This window comes from Mauremys reevesii, linkage group 5 (assembly GCF_016161935.1).
Source record: "Mauremys reevesii isolate NIE-2019 linkage group 5, ASM1616193v1, whole genome shotgun sequence".
NCBI lineage: Eukaryota > Metazoa > Chordata > Testudines > Geoemydidae > Mauremys > Mauremys reevesii.
The window spans coordinates 77,076,424-77,094,441 of record NC_052627.1 but is presented as its reverse complement, the minus strand read 5'-3'; the positions used below and the strand labels follow the sequence as shown (position 1 = coordinate 77,094,441).

The 18,018-nt window shown below is 41.2% G+C and overlaps 1 protein-coding gene across 1 annotated transcript in view; it reads right to left on the bottom strand.

Annotated features, from left to right (window-relative positions):
* The window catches only part of TENM3 (teneurin transmembrane protein 3), a 2,204,264-nt gene that overhangs the window by 1,178,425 nt on the left and 1,007,821 nt on the right, over window positions 1-18,018 (bottom strand). The window lies entirely within an intron of this gene.

Sequence of the window (18,018 nt, the reverse complement as noted above, 5' to 3'; positions counted from 1 at the left end):
TTACCAAGGGATGTCTCAATGATGGCCCATTCAAGCAGGAGAGAGCTGTCACACTGCCCTGGTTAGCCAGTGATGTAACACAAGGCTTATTTGTCTAGCCTTGCTCCACCCCAGGACTTTCAAAACCATCAGAGACAACTGCAAACAATCAAAGCTGTTGGACATAAAAAAGGAACATTAAAACAGACCGAGAATCTCCCTATGAATAAAGACAAAAGACTGTGTCAGTATAATACAGAGTGGGAAGATGCACTCTGGATTGATTCACTGAGAAGATATCTTGTTGAGTGGGTGTGTTTTCCATGAAAGATTGGAACCTGGCTCCTAGAAAGCCAACCAACAGACTATTCGTAGGGGGCGTGGGGAACCTAGTTTAGTGGATAAGAAAGATAACAATTAATAAGTGTGGACCCTAGTTTGTGTTTTATTGTTTTGTATTGCAACCGTTTCCATCACTTTCTCTTGTTTCTAGTGCAATCTCTTTTCTTTCTTAAATAAACCTTCTTTTGCTTCATCACATGTCCTGTGTGTTATACGAGAGGGACGGTTCAAGATGAAACTGGTAAACTGGGGGGCAGAAGACCTGGGATTTCTGTAAGTAGCTAGTGTCAGGGGCTAGATATCACAGGGGAATGCTTCAAGGGACTCGGGTGTTCCTCTTATTGACCTTCAAGGCAAAGACAAGGCTAGGACAGCACAGAGGAGTTTGCTTGAGTGGATGGATGGTTGGCAGCATTTGGAAGCTAACATAGGCAAGAGTCCTTCTCCCTAGAGGACAGGTGTAACAAGGTGGTTCACAGGCCTGGGTACCCAGAAAACCATCATACTAACTGATTTATCCATGGCAAAAGTGTTCACTGTTTGTGATGTCAAGGATGGTTTCTGACATATTGAGCTAAACGAGCCATCCAGGCACCTGACAACCTTTGCTACACCCTTTTGCAAATACTGCTGGGTACAAAAGCCTATGGCATGGGTGGGAAAACTACAGCCCGGGGGCCACATCCAGCCCTTCAGACATTTTAATCTGACCCTGAGCTCCCACCGGGGAGCAGGGTCCAGGACTTGCCCTGCTTCAGCACTCCAGCCACGGAGCAGGATTGGGGGCTTGCCCCACTCTGCACGTGCCGTGGCTCTGTGTGGCTCCCGCAAGTAGCAGCATGTCCCCCCTCCGGCTCCTACATGAGGAGCAGCCAGGGGCTCCACATGCTGCCCCTGCCCCAAGCACCACCCCCACAGGTCCCATGGCTGGGAACCGAAGCCAATGGGAGCTGCAGGGACAGCACCTGCGGACGGGGGAGCATGCAGACCCGCCTGGCTGCACCTCTGTGTAGGAGCCAGAGAGGGGACATGCCGCTGCTTCCAGGAGCTCCTTCAGGTAAGCACCACCCAGAGCCTGCACCCCTGACTGCCTCCCATGCCCCAATCTCCTGCCCCAGCCCTGATTCCCCTCCCGCCCTCCGAACCCCTTGGTCCCAGCCTGGAGCCCCCTCCCACACTCCGATATCCTCATTTCTGACCCCACTCCAGAGCCCACACCCCAGCTAGACCCCTCACCCCCTCGCACACCCCAACCCCCAATTTCATGATCATTCATGGCCCACCATACAATTTCCATACCCAGATGAGGCCCTTGGGCCAAAAAGTTTGCCCCCCCCCGCCTATGGGCATTAGCTTGGCCCTAAAGGTGTTCCAGTGTAAAATCAGCCAGGCACTAGAGGGGCTACTAGGCATCATGATTGTAGCTGATCACATTCTTAGTGAAGGAAAAGGAGTTATCAAGTGAGAGGGGATCCAGGACCATGACATCAAGCTGCAACAACTCCTGAAGAGCTGCCAGGAGTGGACTGTTAGACTGAATGCAGACAAGATGAAGCTGATAAGAACTGAGATCCTCTACATTGGATATCTGTTGACATGTGAGGGACTCTGGCCAAACCTGAGAAACTGAGAGCCATTAAGGAAATGCCCAGACCAATATTTGGGAAGGGAGTCCTTCGATTTATATGGGTGGCCAGCTATCCTTCCAGATTCTGTGCACTCCTGTCAGAAGCCTGTGAACCCTTGAGATAGTTAACTCATAATGATGCAGTGTGGGAATGGTCTTAGAACCAGGAACAGGCATTTGAAAAATTAAAGAAAATCATAAGCGAGGCACCAGTCCTAATGTACTACAAATGTGAAGAGCAGCTAGAGGTACGGTGTGGTGCCTCAGGAGGATGCCTAGCATGCCAAGCCAGAAGCCCACAACATTTGCTAGAAGAGCTGTAACAGACACAGGAATAGGATATGCTCAGATAGAAAAGGAACTACACTGGCTGTGTTTTTTGGAATGGGAGAGTTTCATCAGTTTATTTTCGGGCATGCACCAGCCATTACAAAGCACCATGAAAAAAAGTCACTGTTAAGTGCACTCAAGTGATTAGAGTGCATTTTATTGAGATTGCAGTGCTATATGATGTCCAGATAAGATACTACCCAGGCAAGTCATTACCGGTGGCAGATACACTGAGCAGGACATGCCTTCCAGAGTACAGCACAGATGGCTCTATGGAACAGGAGACAGACTCTGTCAACATGCTACAACACCGTCACAATTCTGATGAAGGTTCCAGGCAATGGAACAGAGCACCAGACAGGATGGGGCGCTACAGGCAGTTAAATGATTCGTTCTCCATGGATGGCTGGATCACAAGGAACAAGTGCCACAGGAACTTACCATCGAATACCACGTGAGGGACGACCCGTATGTGCATCTCAGGACCAAGCAGTAATCCCATAAGATTTAAGAACTGACATCATGAGACAGATACATGCATCACACCTGGGGACAGAGGCATGCCTAAGACAAACCAAGGAGTGTATCTACTCGCCAGACACAAATGCCCAACTAAGAGTCTACACTGAATAGTGAGATGCATATAAAGAGTATAATGATCAACAACAGAAGGAGATTCTATAACCTCATGAAATCCCAACCCAACCATGGGAAATGACCTGTTCACTTTTACTGACAGGAACTACACTTACACAGATTACCACTCTAGTTTCTGGGAGGTGGACTATCTGGAGGACACTGAGTGAAGAACTGTGATCTGGACACTGAAGACACATTTTGCAAAGTATGGCATACCTGACATACTCTGCTCAGACAACTGGCCACAGTATACTGCAGCAGAATCTGACTGTTTAAGAATTAGAGCACAACATGTCTTCCCCCCGGGAACCCACAAAGCAATGAGAAGGCTAAGTTGGCAGTCAAGACAGCCAAGAAACTGATGGTAAAACAGACATGAAGGTATTCCTGCCTGGCAACACTGGACCATTGCAATACTTCCTCCCAGTAGCCCAATACAGGGACAGATGGACCAGAGAACCTAGACTCTGCTTCCCACAAGGGAAGTCCCATGGAGGAATGACAGAAAAGATACAGAAGCAATTTATATAAAATCAAGGTATACAGGCAGCTACTACAAAGGAGCCAAGGTCCTATGGCCATTATGAACAGATGAGCATGTCTGGGTTCAACCATCAAGTAGCCACACAAAGCAATGGCAAAAGGCAAGAGTCCAAGCTGCAGGACAAGTGAGGTAGCTAAATATTCAGGACAGCAGTGAAGAAAAACTGAAGACAACTGTGGAGTAGTGGCAGACAGCAGGAATACCTGGAGAGAGAGAGGCCAAGACCAGGACCAGGGGAATGTATAAAGAGCTTCAGCTATCACTGGCCTGATGTAGGAGAGTCAAAAGAAATGAGGTATATCACAAATACAGAAGACCAACAGGATGCCTATCAAAAGACTGAAGGAAGCAACAGGATGGAAGCAAGTCCCCCACAGGCAGCAACACAACAAACAAGAAGTGGGAGACTGGTTCAAAGACCAGCATATTTGAAGGACTACGAGGCATACCATGCCACAATGGACTGGTGGTAAAGGCCACATGCCTACGGGGAGCTATGTACTTGTAACCGCTGGACCCAGCAAGTAAGTAAATGCTTGCACAAAAGTTACAATTGTTAAAAGGAAAGAAGTAGCAACCTGCATGATACCTGGAGGGAAGAGCAAAAGTTGCAGGAGGGAAGAGTTTGGAAGAGGCACCAGGATGCCAGTCTGTGTGCACATGGTTTGACTGTTAGCTGCAGTTGCAGCATCTCTGTAAGTAGTTCTCTTATTAAGGAGCCAGTTTAATTTTAGAAACATGGAGTCCCCTCATGTTATTACACACCATGCAGTTCAAGAAACAGCGGATATACTTCTGAACTTTTGGAGGTTGGTTCACTTAAGCATTCAAATATACAGATACTTGTCAAAACTATTCAGCTATATTAAGGCTGCATCACTGAGCAAATTCTCCAGCTCACAAGGTGTCCTTCAAGTTACCCATTCCTCCACAAATCCTCATATAGCCTATCTTGTGTTATCTTCTTCTGGGGTAGAACTATTGGTCTATCCAATGACTTTGCTGGTTGGCAATATGAGTCAAATCATGGCTAGGCTTGGACAGCACAATAAAGGGAAAACACAGGCATCTCCCTGTAAGTCCTCTGCAAGAATCCTGCTGGCAAAGACACAGGTTTCATCATGATGAGCCAACGGGGTGGTCGATGGAATGCATTTTGCTACTCTCTGCACAGGATACAAAAGCTAATGCATTTTTTGGCCATCTTGAAAAGATTCTGCTTTGCTGCTTATGTGATGTGAGGAGAGTGGGAAAAGGCTAATTCTGTAATGGATTTGACTCACTATCTGCACCCATCCTAAACATTGTGGGGTTTTTAGTTTCTTCAACCGAGAGCACTTAGCAGCTTTGCCCCACATTGTGCTTTTTTTTAATCCATCTTGTGACTGGAATGTGCTGATTGTTTCTGATGGCTATAACAACCATGAGGAGGCTATAACAACCATGAGGAGGGCAAAGCACTTCAGTAACCAATCAAAATTAAGAATCAACAAACATGACTGTATAACTATTTGCAATGGGAAACAAACAAATAGCTACCTCTGAAAGTGGGAAATGGTGTACTTGACAATCTGAATTAAAATTAGACTGACTGAACTAATTTAGGAATTATTTTAGGAAGAACATTTTACATATTTCTGCTTATCTAACACAAATAGTAGAGCTGATTTCTTGGATGATGTTGAAGATCTAAATGCTAAATGATACCGGCAATTCTATTCTGCTTCAGGAGGATAATCCCTTTCTCTGTTTTGGATAGAATTGAAATTCCTACATGCACACTTCCTCTAAAAGAAAGAGCACACTGCACCTAAAATTTTGTAAGGTTCTTCCTATATTTTATTACGGGAACCCTGGGGACTCAAAGCATCTTCACAAAGAAATGTATGTCATGAAAAAGGAGTTCAAGACATGCCTTGTTGCCTTAGCTGAAAATATCTCTGATTGATCGTATGTAGATCTTGAGGCAGACTGGGTCACTTGGGCTAAGACCATTGCTTGAATCCTCACTTATCCTGAGGGTTCAACTGATTAGTGAAAAAGGAATTGTCATGTGTCAGAGAGATAGGGAATCAGGTTCATTGCACCTTAAGTTTAATTCTGGGTCAAATACAGAACAGTCTGGGTAGAATAGTTACAAATTCCACTCAACCATACTATTTGAAAAATTCTGACAAGATTCCAAAAAGTGTAGAGTACAACCAATATACACCTTTTCAGTGGTAAGGTCTGAAAGGGTTATTTGAAAACTGTCTAATAAAAAGTAATTTTTAAATGTTTCAAGGCCAGTAACAGGCAGCATGCAATCTTTTATAGTTTTATAATCTTTGTGACATGGTGCCCTCCAGCAAGCACAGAATGGGTCCTATTTCAGTTGTTTTAATAGACCAGAATGAATCAGAATAAAGTTGGTCTCAGCATGTTAAAACAGCATGAAATACATTCCCTTGCAAATTGTTTACAGAAAAATGTGTTTATGGAAATGTATCACTGATTAAAATTACTAAAGGTAAAAGATCCTCTCTGAGTCTTGTTAATTGTATTTCTTCCCAGAGTGCATCAGTAAGGATGACATTCAAAACTCACACTATGTCAACAAATGAATAAAGATTGAGAAAAAATATTTGGGGGAAGTTGGAAATTATATGATTTAAAAAGCTGATGGGTCATTTAGTGGATAGAGCTCCACGCTACTACTCATGGAATTTAGGCTTGAGAAAAACCACAGATTTCTTACTCCTTTCACACAGAATCTACTGTGATTTTATCTTAAGAACCATCTTGTTTAGTAACAGAATTTTTTACTCAGCTAGACTGATACAGTGATCATGCCTGATACAAGAAATGGAGAGTTGGAAAGGATAAAATGGACAAAATAATGGTTACAGTGAAGTGACAGAGACAAAGACACTCCTGTCCCCAAGCATGCTTCTACTTAGATTAGTTAAAATTCTGCAGTTACTGTCCTGCTATTGCAGTTACAAGCTATTTTCAGACTTGGCAGAAAACTATGACAAACAAAACTGGATCCTTTATCTCACTCATGCTGGAAAAAAGACATGAGGCAATGAATGGTATTTAATTAGACCACAATTTTAACTTAACATATCTAGAAATACTTGGCAATTATTCTACAGTGCAGATCATCATTTCTCCCTTAATTGTTTCCACCTATATTCGGGGCTGCCATCAGCCCTTCCCCTCCCCTACCTGATCCCATCCCATCCCATTGCTGGGACCCCTCTGCCCTACCTTTATATGATGCTTGGGGACTGGAAAAAGGAATTGATGTTGGATCCTTGCTCTACCATACATTAGGAGTCCCAAACCCCTCTTCCTGAGCTTCCTTAAAGGCTACTTCCTCCTAAATCCCTTTCCAAAACCATTTTATAAGAGAAGCATATCCCCTCTGTAATGAATACTTGCATGGACAACTGCCACATTTGTTGTTTACTAAGTTCCGATGTTTTGACCTATCCTTTGCTATTTCACCTGGTCTGGGCACCTCCTGTTCTGTCCAAGTACATTTTCCCCCTTCTACCATCCAACTGCAGCAGGGACCCCGTAAAGGGGCAATAACTCCCTTTCTTCCAGACAAGGACACCGCACAGTCAGTTGCAGTGAGCAAATTCTACAAAATAAATGTTTTTATAAAAGGTGAAATAATCTTTGGTGTACTTTCAAGAAAGAAGACTTAACCAGTCCTCAATTGGATTATTAATTTAATTTTACATAGTTAGTCACAAGTTCAAAGACTTGTATTAGAATGGCTTGGGAGAGGCAATTATTATTTTTTAAAATCAGACGGCTCCAGTGTTCTGACTTGTGACTGTAATCATTAAAATTAACCATTAGTCGTATAGGGGGGAAAAACACAGCAGCAAATATTCCAATAACCTTATTACAAAAAGAAATACCATATTCAGGATCTGATATATTTCTTGTTGTAAATAAGTGTTTCACCCTTAACTCCCTGTACACCAATAACCATTTGCCCCATTATGTTGGTGAATGTAATATTTAATTATTATTGTATTTTTTTAAATGTATAATAGTTTTTCCCCTTTTATTTACTGTACAATTCCTAGTATAAATTATAATCACTCCAGAGCGGTTTTTGAAGTTCCCCGAACACTTTACTTGACTTTTTTTTTAAAATGCTGCTTCAAATTCTTCATCTTGATCCTTATTATATTGTGGGCATCATATGTGGAGAACAAGAATGTGTCTAGGGAGCATGTGCAATATGATCTTTAAAGGGCACAGCAGCTCTTCTGCTTTCATGTTAAAAAAAAGGAAATGCTGCCACTCAGAATTCCTGAAAGGCTTAAAAACACCTAAACAAGATAGAGCAAAACATGCACAAAAAGTAAAATATGCCATGGGAGTTCAAAGGAGATGCATTACTGCAGGTTGAAACTAATTTATCTGGTTTTCATTCTTAGTACTAAGACATTTACAAGTAAATTACTAAATATAAAAGATTACAAGTTCGCTGAATCAGAAGAACCCCAGCTTTTGGTATGATTAAGTTTTAATTGTATTTCTCCTTAGGGATCGCTAGTAGCTAATAAGCTCATGAAAATAGGTCTTTAAATAGCAGGAGTAGTAAAAGTCACTCCATGCACTATATTTTGATATGCTTGGTTGCATATCACTAGGCATCCTAGTGTCTGCAATTTCAAGTGTACAGTTTTCATCAATGAAATATCTAAATAATACTCAAAATATCCTTATTTTTTTAAATGACAGCTAGCTGGCATAGCTTCAGCTTATCAGATGAATATGTCTTTGTAAATTTCAGTTATGAAGCTCCTGTGTCTTTCTTCTTAGCTCTGTTGAGGTTTCTTTATTAGAAATACCCATTTACAAGTTGCAAGTTCTGTGCACCTCCCAGGTTTAATGATAAGCATCTTAGTTTTTCTAACACTATTAAATCTTTGCTCCTACGCTTTTAAGCTTTCAAAAGCAGCTCTCATGGAAAAATAACATTCATTAATTACCTTTTCCAATGGATATTGATTAATATTGTAACTATTTTTGAAACCGTGTGCTCCTAATTTATATGTGCAAATCCCCTGTGTCCCTATGTCACCTGAGCTGTGAGTGTGTGTGAGAGATCTTCCCTCTTTCTCTCTTTGTATCTCTACACTGCAATAAAACACCCAGAGCTGGCCCGTGTCAGGTGACTCAGGCTACAGGGCAATAAAATTGCCAAGTATACATTCAGGTTTTAGTCCAAATGTCTGCACAGCAATTTTATAGCCCCACAGCCCAAGTCTGATTCAACTGACACTGGACAGTTGTAAGTGTTTTATTGCAGTGTAGATATACTCTATATGTTTAGTTGGACTTCAGGAAGAATGGACTAATCCCTGGAGATGCCCGGGGTAATGTTGCTAGTCAGACCAGAGAAGGAGACGCACCACTCCTGAGGGAGATGGGAAGGGAGTGCAACACATGCCTGAAAATGTCATAGCTGGGCTTCACCTACTCCTCAGGTTCATTGCATCCAATTAGTCAGCCAGGCTGGTAGGAGGGAGAGCTGACTGGTCCCTACTCTTTCCCCTCGCAACAGTATAAACATGTCTTCTGGGCCACAGAAGCCACTTGCTAGACCCAGCTGAAGAACCTGGTATGTGAGATAAGGCAGGCATACACTGCCCCAATGCAGGGTTAAGTTCATAAAGTTTGGTCTGCTGCAAAAAGTCCATCCCAGCATCTGTCTTTCATTCACCTGTTTCCCCTGACCAATACCTGATGAGCACACACAGGTAAAGTGGTTGTGAGTGCACATGGACACTTAAGGCACTTACCTGGCCACATGTGCATGCCAATATTTGATCTGCATGTACACATCAGGTATTTGTGTGCAGCATAAATTAGGCACGCACAAATGTATGCAGAATACTGTATGGGTGCAATTTAAAATCTGTCAATATTTTTCATATATAAATATATAACAGTATTCAAATGTACATAGCTATATACATATACAGAAAGACTAGGTAGATGTGTCTGTAAGAGAGACATTTCCTAAATATCCAAAGTGTTAAGTTAGAAGACTAAAGTACCATTATATTTAATTAATCAAGTGATTTTAGAATTTTAGGCACCCCTCCCCCCATAGCAATTAGGTTTACACTGACAGTAAATTGATACTGGCATATCACAACTGAGAAACAAAGGAATGATTTATGGAACATCAAGGCCACAACTTTATTAAACACAGAGAAAAAAAAATGGCCCTTGTACATCTCCCACACAGAGAATTAACTAAATCCCACAGACTTGCTAGAACACTAAGCCCTATAACAGGTGTGACAATTATGTATTGAACAACTTGAGGGATTTAGTTCTCCAATCAACTGGGAACTAAGTAATTGTTGATGAGAAAATGAACTGTTAATTAACAAATATTAAGACCCTGACCTGCCAAGTAAAATTAAACTCAAGAGATGTAACATGTTTGCCCTGGAGAAACTAAATTGTTAGAACTAGAGTTGGTCAAAACTGTTGAACATTTTTGCTTAACATTTTAGTAATGTTGCCCCTTGAAAAATTCATAGAAAAACTATCATTGCATTCATCTACAGCAGTTTTGTCTTGAGCTGAGAAAGGCAAAAGAAGGATAGAGCAACACCCACAGAATCACATACATGTATAGTAAATGTGATACCTTACTTTGAGCATGTAAGAATGGAAGCAGCCAAACACACACACACACAATCATACTCTATCTCCAGAAGTTGCACAGAGATCTGTACCAGGCTCTGCACTGACCATATAAGGATATGTTCGACTTTAAACTGGAATTACTATCCTTCAAGACTACCCAGCGTGCTTTCCTAATAGAGAAGGTTCAGTGGAGCCTGCTAACATGATGTCCTCATCCTGGAATAAACTGTAGAACCTTTCCACAAATATAGTAAATTCCCAGGAATACTCATTGATCTTGTGTCTCCACATCAGCTAGGCACCTCTCCTTGTCATTTTCTTGTCAAAGAGGCTCTGTTGGAGCTGGGCTACTAGGGACTCCCCACTGGGTGTGACAGTCTCTAGAAACCCCTGTTGGACAGAGATGTGCAGAAAAGGTATTACTGACTGAAGATTATGTGTACCTCACAGTCCTGATCTACATACACTCCATCCTCTCCCTTTACGCCACCTGCAAATCTCTTTCCTGCACAGATCCCATGAAAAGGCATCCACTAAGTCTGAAGAAGGGGGGAGATGCTGCCACTGAGGTGACAGAGTTCCCCTTCTTAGTGAGTGTGGCCCCCTCTGCATCCAGATCTGAGGAGTGCAATCTAGGCCCTGGTTTGCACTACCTGAGACTCAATGATTAAGAACTAAAATATTGCAATAAAGTTTGGGTGACAGATATGGCAATTTCCTGCAATATCCTTGGAAGACCTTGTTGTATAAAATTTATGTATTGTTGTGGTCCAGGATTGTAGGTAACCACTCTAGTGGGAGACGGGAGTTCAAAAAACTATACTAAAAATGTGCCAGACAAGCATGGGCTTTTGGGACAATAAGTATTAAGTGGATTTCCTGGGGAATCTCTAAGGAGAGGCTCATGCAAATTCCCAACTCCAAAACTCAGACTTTTGAACCTACATCCTGAAGACAGGTCATTATCTTCTGATCATGTTACAGAAGGCCAAAATCAAAGGCCTGAGATGTATAAAAATGGCTGATCTGTCCTTGTAACCAGAGGGAAAACCTACTTATAGGTTTTGACAGACTAAAATCTACCAGAGGTCTAGATGGGGATTGGGGTACCCTCAGGTAAGCTTTTTAGCATGCATGTAGGTTCTATTCTTATGTTAATATGTTTTCTCTGTAATGCTTTTACCTTAAGAATAAATGTGCTTGCTTAGAAGTTGCCATTTGGTAACTGTGGGCTATTGCTATTTGGTAACTGTGGGGAACACACTGGTCATAGCCCTCAGAGAGAGAAAGTAAAGTGCAGAATGGCTAGTGATATAACAGTATAAGGTAGGGAGCTGTGCAGTCTTAAAACATCCCAGAAGGGAGTGACACAGGTCTCAGCCCAGGAGAAGTGATGTCTGGCCACCCTTGAGGGACATATACAGGGACAGTTACTCTGGAAATATTCTAGAAGTGTTCTCGGACTATTTCTGGGAAGATGGGAAACAAATTACTAGAAATCTGTTGAGAAAGCCTGGTCTTTTGAGCTTTCCTCTTAATTTTGCAAATCCAACAGTTATAATAGATAAGCATCTGAAATGAAATTCTGGCACTACTCAAGCCAGCAGACTTTTATGTCTCACGTCAATGGGGTCAGGATTTCACCCCTAGTCTTTTGAATGCACTGCCACATTGAAGCAAATCACTGACTCTTGAGAGTCAACCATCATCTTGGTTATTCACTTTAAACTGAGTCTGATGCTGGTCAGTATCTACTCATTGCTCAAGCAACTGACATAGTTGAATCAATACGATTTATATTTACCAAGATAACTTAGTGTTATCTTAACTTTGTGTTAAAGGTGTGTGCCATTTGCTCTTTACGTAGAAACCCCAATTTTCCACTTTCTTGCTACTCTGCATGACATATTGCCCGGAGCACCATGGCAAAGCAGTGAAAGCACTATTTAGGAACTTGTAAAAGAGGATAAGGATGATTTCTTCAAGTTCCAGCAGTGATTATAATTTCAGGCAAACCCATCCTTCTCTCAGAAATGAAATAACTGAGATGGAAAATGTGTAAACTTGTGGCAAAATTTACTCAATGTAGACTATCATGCCTTTTAAAAAAAATCCTATTTTTTCCTGCCCTTGGCTTTGGTGATTAGCTGACAAGTTCCATTTAATATATCTGAAATATAAAACATTGCTTCCTACTAACTAAGCTCAGATGTTTGATAACTAGAAGAGTGTTGGTTTACAATCCAAAAGCTATACTTCACTGTATTCTTTTCCCTGGGCACTTCTGAATATCATAAGATTATATAATACTGTATAACCCATTCCAGTCTATTGTACTTTTCAGCTATGTTCGGACATGACGGAAGAAAAGTAAATGGCTTTATATTTGACTATGTCAAGTCAGGTATCTGGCCCAGTGATATTTAAGCAGCATATTAAGAGGCATGCTTTCTGTTTTCCAGAGGAGACTCAAGTTAATACATAAAAACACAATATATTTTAGACTTGCTTCCAAAATGCTTGACACTGAATTGCCAGGGGTGAAAAGAGAGAGTGCCTTAAAAGATATGAAGAAAAGTTTAATAGATTTTAATACAAATGGATACTGGAAAAAAAACATGCCCTTGGCTAGAAACTGTAAGACTGTGTGCATTCCCACTAGAAGGCAAAACTGAAAATTCAAGGATTTATTTTTAATCATACTCAGCAAGCAAAAATAGAACGGACATGGACACACACACACACACACTTTTTGCTATTAAACCGCCCCTGCTATGACAAAAGCAATAATAAAAGGAAATTGACATGTAATTTAGCTTCAACTAAATACTACAAGACAACAAAGGCTGAAAACTGACACTATATTAATTCACAAGGTAAGTATGATACAAAAAAGCTAAAAATGAACTTCCCCATAATGCACTGCAAATTATGTCACTAATACTTATCTTAGGGCAATGCCTTTCCAGCTATGAGAGCCAATTCTGTCCTCACATTAGCTCAGATCTAGGTCTCACCACAGCAGGGAATGCCAATTGTGCCAAACTGTGCTGAATTAATTGTGGCTATTTGGCAGCCTCTCCTGGTACTTACTAAAGTAGAAATGAAAGTAGTAAAATCACATATTTTCCCTTTTACATCTTATATGCAATGCCACCTGTATGCTCACTGAACGCTGGAAAACACTGACCACAAGGACACATATGTGACTGTCATAAACAGATAGTTAAGGGTTAATGTCTCTTTTACCTGTGAAGGGTTAAGAAACTCAGTAAACCTGGCTGACACCTGACCAGAGGACCAATAAGGGGACAAGATACTTTCAAATCTTGGTGGAGGGAAGTCTTTTGTTTGTGCTCTTTGTTTGGGGGTTGTTCGCTCTTGGGACTAAGAGGGACCAGACATCAATCCAGGCTCTCCAAATCTTTCCGAATCAGTCTCTCATGTTTCAAACTTGTAAGTAATAGCCAGGCAAGGCGTGTTAGTCTTATTTTTGTTTTCTCAACTTGTAAATGTTTCTTTTTTGCTGAGAAGATTTTACCTCTGTTTGCTGTAACTTTGAACCTAAGGCTATAGGGGGTTCCTCTGGGCTATATGAATCTGATTACCCTGTAAAGTATTTTCCATCCTGATTTACAGAGATAATTTTTACCTTTCTTTCTTTAATTAAAAGCTTTCTTTTTAAGAACCTGATTGATTTTTTCCTTGTGTTAAGATCCAAGGGGATTGGATCTGGACTCACCAGGAATTGGTGGGGGAAAGGAGGGAGAATGGTTAAATTCTCCTTGTGTTAAGATCCAAGGGCTTGGATCAGTGTTCACCAGGAACTTGGTGAAAAAGCCTCTCAAGGCTGCCCGGGGAGGGGAAGGTTTTGAGGGGACAGAAAGTGATCCAGACACTGAAATTTCTGGATGGTGGCAGTGTTACCAGATCTAAGCTAGTAATTAAGCTTAGAAGTATCCATCCAGGTCCCCACACCTGTACCCTAAAGTTCAGAGTGGGGGAGGATCCTTGACAGTGACTAAAATAGAAAAAAAAAATTGGCCTTTATCTGTTACCAGCCGGTACACTGATGCTCACTTTTGGGCAACAATAAGCATCCGGCTCAAAAGATAAGCAAGTTTTGACTTCTATTTCCTCACAGAAAAAATCTCCTATTCTTTCCACATATAAAAGAGTACAGTTTGGCAACAGTCACACCACACGCATCACAAAGTTCAAGTTTCAGCCAGACAACATCATTACCAACCTGTTGAAAACTCTTTGATTTTAACTTGACTGTCTCAATATGATCTCATGTTGCCTTTTATCTGAATGTTTATGTCTGCAAGTGACAACAGCAAAAACTCCACTATCTTCTTTGAATGAAATATCTTTAATCAAAACAGGAACAGGAGAATACATCTGAATACATTTCAGTTCCACTTTTTTCAGGTTACCTCAAAATTCAGTTCTTTTGAGTGGCTTTATCTTCTCTGAACAAGAAAGCATTATGTTTTTTGAGAATATGTTTAAACCATTCCAATTCTTCTGAAAATTCCAAGACAGTGCACTGAAAATCGCAGCAACTTTGTAGTTGTGTAAGTGCCATGAGACAAGGAATTAACACTCATGAACTAGAAAACAAAGCATCAAAGGAATAGTGAGCAAAGCAGGAAAACAAACAACAAGCTGGAGGCTACTGGAAGGATTCATGGCTAAAGAAAAAAGAAGAGGAATGTATACAATGAGGAAAAAAAACAATGGGTGAAAGTATGCATGGAAGAATTGAAGGGCTATTGTAAAAAGACAGAGAAAATTACAGAGCAAAGTAGCATATCTTCCTTTCTGCTTCCTTGAGTCTAAGGGTATGGCTACACTTGAGATTTGCAATGCTGGTGGAGGCTTTCCAGCGCTGCAATTAGTAACTGTCCACACCTGCAGGGCACATCCAGCGCTGCAACTCCCTGACTGCAGCGCTGGCCATACACCTGGGTCTGCTTGGGGTATAAGGATTGCAGCGCTGGTCCTACAGCGCTGCTCGTAAAGTGTGGCCACACACCAGCACTGTTATTGGCCTCCAGAGTATTAGGAGATATCCCAGAATGCTTTTAACTAAATTACTCCCTTTGTTTTGTTATTCTGCCTCTCTTTGTTTTGTTGTGAACTCGGGGCTCTGGGAGCTGCTTATCTAAAAAACAAACACAGCTCCTGTTTGTATCAATCTGTAACTGACTGAACAATCAAATGAGATAAACCCACTACCTTGCTGTGAATGAGGCAGGCAGGGGGATGAGTGTTTGCTTGAGGAGAGAAACAGCGGGGGCAGGGGTGAGAAAGGGAGTCCTTTGGAGCAGCTGCTTATCTAGTCTGCAGGCTGTTTGCAGTTAAGAGTAAGGGGTCGGGAAAATTTTCTGATTTTGCAAGGCAGGGATACACTGTGTCGGCTCCAAAAATCCACTCTCTCTCTCCCCCCCTGTCCCTGTCACACTGCACCCCACCCCCCTCTTTTGAAAAGCACGTTGCTGCCACTTGAACGCTGGGATAGCTGCCCATAATGCATCACTCCCAACAGCACTGCAAATGTGGCTACACTGCAGCGCTGGTAGCTGTGAGTGTGGCCACACACCAGCGCTTTCCCTACACAGCTGTACGACCAGCGCTGCAACTCTCAAATGTAGCCATACCCTAAACTCTCAGATCCCAGTCATGTGACACCGGAATGATGAATTACACTTCTGCATCCTATTTCCCTTGTACCCTATGGAAATTCCTCCCTGGAAGAGGATGATGCAGGCTGATTATACTTAAAAAAATATGCATGTTCAATCTGTCTACTCACTGAAAACTTACAGTGATGGATATTTGCTGGTGCTGGGAAAGATGTGATCAGTTTATGTGGGGAAAAATATACAGCAGCTTTTTAATTTGCAGTAGGTGAGCACTGTCAAATTGAGCACTGGAGCAGATGAGTTTTTCGTACTACTGAGGCAACTAGATTACTGTACATATAGAGTAACCTTAGTAGACTTTTAGCTCAAAGTAAACAGGAAAAGGGGTCACAAGGTAAGGATCTCTGTCAAGCACTGGTACATCAAATAGTAACAGAACAGATCATATGGATCTTATTTCCTTTATGGAAGGTTCTGAAATTAGACACATATTATTTGCTGCATAATTTATTCTCCCACAAAACATCAAATGCATCTGTACCAGGAGGACATATAATTTTATCCATCTATTTGCCTTCGGTGACTGCAGCATCCCAAAAATGTGGAAAAGAAAAGGGATTAGAAGTGTTTGCTGAAAGCTAAGCATGCTGAACACTATTTATTCAATTCAGTTATTAACTTGCAAATTCTATTTTGTTAGCTATGCTGAAGAGCTAAAGTCAACATTATCAAATCTGAAGTTAAGACACCTACATTCATATTTAGGTAAGTAAATAAATGGCATGATTGTCGGAGTTGCAGAGAAACCACAAGTCCTAATGAAGACAGTGAGAGCTATAGCTGCTTCATTAAGTGCCTAAATACAAATGAATGTAGTAGGTGTCTAGAGACGCATGTTAAAAATTTGGAGTACAATTTTTAGACAGGGGTAAGTTTTGTGAAATAATATATGCAAATACCTATCACCTATTATTAACTTCCATCCCCAGTTAAATCGAAGTGTACTCACAACCAATCTCCCCAGGCAGCCTCCTGCCTGCCCACAATACCACCCCCCATAGACTACGCCTTCCTCAACTGTTTGTGAAGTTCAAGATTCTCTAGTGACAAGGCTTCACCTCACTCTCTCATCCTCAAAAGGTAGCGGGCAGAAGGGCAATCTATTCTGCAGTTTGTTAACACTGTAGTCTGAGAAGGCAACAGGTGTGGAATTAGGGATGTTGTCTGGGCTGGTTCCTGGTACAGTTAAGTGTATTACCATACAAAATCATATAGGTAGCACAGGCTACCCCTATTTTTTGTTTTGATGTTGTACTATACGCAGCTATGTATTTTATACAAAAATGAAAACAAAGACCTTTTTAAATTAGTTCCTACTTCCTGAGTAACTCTGAATACATGGATTTAATACAAGATTTTGTATTTAAATATATTTTCTTTTTTCTGGCATGAGAGGAAATTTGTTTTCATGTTCATTATTGTTTACTTGTAAATAATACAGCCGTACTGGGTCAGACCAAAGGTCCATCTAGCCCAGTATCATGTCTACTGACAGTGGCCAATGCCAGGTGCCCCAGAGGGAGTGAACCTAATAGGTAATGATAAAGTGATCTCTCTCCTGCCATCCATCACCACCCTCTGACAAACAGAGTCTAGGGACACCATTCCTTACCCCATCCTGGCTAATAGCCATTTATGGACTTCACCACCATGAATTTATCCAGTTCTCTTTTAAACTCTGTTATAGTCCTAGCCTTCACAACCTCCTCAGGTAAGGAGTTCCACAAGTTGACTGTGTGCTGTGTGAAGAACTTCCTTTTATTTGTTTTAAACCTGCTGCCTATTAAAGTTTTTGAGATATTTTAAAGAGTTAATTATTTGATAAATATTTAATATTTGTTCTAGGAAAAACAGACTAAACCTGTTTTTCATAAAATCTTGTGCAAAAATTATACTCATATCATTCCGGGCCATTTCATGAATGCAGAACATTTCTCTTTTCTATTAAATGACCACTTGCCTATTGAAAACATGACCATTGAACTTTAAATCCTTTTTTAGGAATACTGACTTTTGCTTGAGGAAAGAAAAAGGTAGAAGAATGGGTTTATGTTCAGCAACAAGTCCCTGTTAGGGTGGATCGGAACCTTTTTACTACCACAACACAGTCATACTGATGAGCAAACACAAGCAAAATTTCCTGTGTTATTCATGAAATTGGACAATTT